The sequence below is a fragment of the Octopus sinensis genome, linkage group LG9 (genome assembly GCF_006345805.1).
Source record: "Octopus sinensis linkage group LG9, ASM634580v1, whole genome shotgun sequence".
In the NCBI taxonomy this organism is placed as follows: domain Eukaryota; kingdom Metazoa; phylum Mollusca; class Cephalopoda; order Octopoda; family Octopodidae; genus Octopus; species Octopus sinensis.
Window position 1 is genome coordinate 7,172,309 of NC_043005.1, and position 3,639 is coordinate 7,175,947.

The 3,639-nt window shown below is 32.5% G+C and overlaps 1 protein-coding gene across 2 annotated transcripts in view; it reads right to left on the reverse strand.

The window, feature by feature from the left end:
- LOC115215778 overlaps window positions 1–446 on the reverse strand; it is a 93,119-nt gene extending 92,673 nt beyond the window's left edge. For both annotated transcript variants that reach the window (XM_029785078.2, XM_036505742.1), the window contains exon 1: window positions 238–446. The gene's annotated coding sequence lies outside the window, so the exon portion shown is untranslated. The remainder of the gene's footprint in view (window positions 1–237) is intronic.
- Between the last annotated feature and the right edge of the window lie 3,193 nt (window positions 447–3,639).

Genomic DNA, 3,639 nt, shown 5'->3' on the forward strand with positions numbered 1-3,639 from the left:
CAGTCAATTTTACTAAGAGATTAGGTAAATATATTTTCATCACTTGAGTTACTTTTGTATTTATCATATTTATTTAAAGTAGAGAGACAAGGAAAGTTATTTCCTAACCCAAATTGTTTAAATTCTATAACAGTAAACTTTACACTGTACAACCATATGGCAAAAACCAGTCTCAATCAATGTTCTGATTAAAAAGATTTTCTTTTCACAAATCCATTAAAATATTGTAATACTTACCACTATTAGTACTAGGTGTTGAAGTAGTTGGTTGATGAGGTTGAGAAATATTTTGGTTTCCAGTTTGTCTCTCTACTCCAGCTTTTGGTGGACTTGTTGTTGATGGAGGCTGCACATTTCGTGAGTCAGCTAATTGCTCTTTTGGTATCAATGTTGGTAAATCCTCAAGGGAAGGTTGTTTTAAATTCTATATGAAAAAAAAAAATGAAAGGTAAATCTAACTATAATAAGCAAAAAAGTAGAATTGATAATGATTTTTATTATTATAAAATCTTTCATGAAGTAACTTTTGGCCTTCATATGTACCAGTAATATATTAGACTTCATTTTTATATCTTTGCCAAAGCAGAACCAAGTAAGATAAAGATACCTCTTCATCTAGAAAATAAGAATCTGTGTTCAGACCCAAAATACTACAGGTACAAAAATCACTATCTTATCATATTTAATATTTGGATTCCCAAAATAATGTTTTCCATGTTAGGGTCTTAAGAAGACATATTCCAACATGGGAAACATGATGCAGGATAAAAGAGTAAAGGTGCTTATATTCAGACTTTGAACTGTAAAATACTATCAACTATCCATAATAAACAACAAAGAAAACCCAATAAATAATCAACAGTAACTCTAGCAACATCATCATCATTTAACGTCTGATATCCATGTTGGCATGGGTTAGATGGTTTGACCAGGACTGGTAAGCTGAGGAGCTGCACCTGACTCCAGTCTGATTTGGTATGGTTTCTCTACGGCTGGATACCCCTCCTAACACTAACCACTCCAAGAGTGTAACAGGTGCTTTTAAATGCCACTGACACAGGTGTCAGTTACAATACACCAGTACCTGCCACGACTACAATTTTACTTGGCTTGATGGGTCTTCTACTCAAAAACAGCATGTCACTAAAGGTCTCATACATTTGTCATTGCCTCATCAATGAAAAAAAACAAACAAATACAGACAGTAAGGGAGTTTATCAAAACCAACAGGAATCAAGACAAACATAACATGACTAGCACATAGAGACCAATTTCTCATAAAAAATGATTATAATAGAGTTAAAGCTCAAAGTAAATTACTTGATTTAAAAATATTAGAGAAACAATTTTGTTTTATCATTTACAAAAACTCTTTTTAAGTGCAAAACTTTTTAATTATGATACTGCTGTAATGCTTAATATTATATAAGTAGACTAGCAGTATCGCCCGGCGTTGCTCGGGTTTGTAAGGGAAATAACTATATAAGCATTTTTAGAGATGTAAAGTATAATAGCCATCTCAATATGGCTAACCACAAAGGGGGGGGGGGTTACTGTAGCTTTTTACGTTCTGAGATTTAATAATAAATTTTTAGAGAGTTACTTCCCTTATATATGCCAAAAATGCATTAAAATGGGAAAAATTGATGGTAAATTTTTTTTTTAAATTGTAGACTCATCGTAGATGCGTGCTAATACCCAGAAGGGCTCGATATGAATCACGACTATAAGATACCCGGTTTTGGTTAAACTGCACCGCAAAATGTGGGAGTAGTTAGGAATCTAAATCGTAGGAGACAGACAGCACACAAACTCTCTTTTATATATAAAGATGACAAGATCAGCCAGCAGTGAACCTAAGACAGAATGCTGGCACACCTGATTAGCTATAATGTGTTGTAGACGTCTTCAAAGACTGTCAACAGCTGAATAGATTAACACTGAATTTGAAATAAACTTGTAGAAAAAGCAAGATAATTTTAATAGTAAAGGGAGGGGAGTCTTTTTAGTGGATTGTCACCATACTATAGCAATACCATCATTTTGTGAAAAAAAAAAAAACATTCAAAAGGTTTCAAAATTCCGAGACTTATCTTACAGAGTAAAATTAATGATAAAACATAGAGCTTTGTGCCAAATTTTACTATAATTTTGTCGTGAAAATTTTTAAAAACATTTCAAGTCAAATATTTCAGAATCCCCCATCCCCAATGCTTGAAGTGAAAATCAAAGAAAACACTATAGTAGAGGATCTGAAAAGAAACCTCCATCTCACGTATCATTGATCGGATCTTTTCGGTTTGACCGGCAGTTTTTTAAAATAATTTCCACGTAACTAAACACTTTTAAACTTCATATACTGGTAGAATGTGCTTATAAATCATCTTTTTCTCTTGGCTTTATTGAGAAAATTCTATAGTTTGTAAGATATTTGTTGTTTTTTTTCTTCAATTTCTGTAATTTCAGCCAATCAATAATGTCTATTGAGGGGAAAACATTCTGTGCCGTATGAATATGTCCCTCGTTTAAGAAACAGATTGGGTTTATTTACATTTGTGAAGAAAAAAAGATACCATTCCCTCCACCCCTAACCCTAACTCTAACCCTAAAACAGATTGAAATGATCGATACTAGGGTCATAATTATGGGTGACAATTTCATATGACACCGCTAGAAAAAACTGCCGTTCAAACCAAAAAGATCCTATTGATCAACCGTCACCCTGCTCAATCTTATCCAATGGCTGGTAACAGGAAGGTGATCCAGCTGCATGAAGCATGCAAAAGCAGACACTGAAGACTAATGACATCTTCAAGTATATCAAATGCTGTCCAACCCATGTCAGTATGGAACATAGACATATGATGATGATGATGATGTATGGAAATTGTTTTTGGTGGCAAAACAAAAATCTTTTCTGGTAATCAAAAAAGGAATACTTCATTTAACACGTTCTTAAAAATTCTGAAATGAACAGCGCACAACTTTAATCTAGTTGCAATAAGTTCACTTTATATAACATCTCTTCTCATAAAATACCATTATTTTAAAATTTGAAGTAATTTCTGAACCGTTAATAAAATGAGATAGAACAAAATGGGTGAAATTAAGAAAACAATAAATAGATAAATCGTGAGCTGTTACAGAAGATGCATATACTGTCAATAAGTCACTTGCACAAGTCTCAAGTGTCACCACTTCAACTGCATGCTACACCACAGCAATTAACAATATTCTCAATTAGCAATTGTTTAGGGAACGGCAAACAATTCACCTTCTAAGTAACATTGTTTAACTTAACTTTCGTGTGATATTTCATCTTCAGGCCATGGCAAATGATTACAATTACAAATAGAAATATCAGGGGAAATATTACACTTGAGTAGTTCCAATATTTAAAACTACTAAAGAGAGATAACTTCACCAAGAATAACTTCAGCAAGCAAAAGTTTTCTAAAGTTCCCACTATATCTTCAATTCTTTTGAGATGAAATCTAGATAATAATTTTTTCTTGAAAACAATGAAAAAGATGAATATCTATGTTAATATGCGAATTGAAAGAAAGGTAAAATATAAAAACAGATTGAAAATGTGTTATAATATTGGCAAACACTCTGATATTAGAAATCAAAATACTG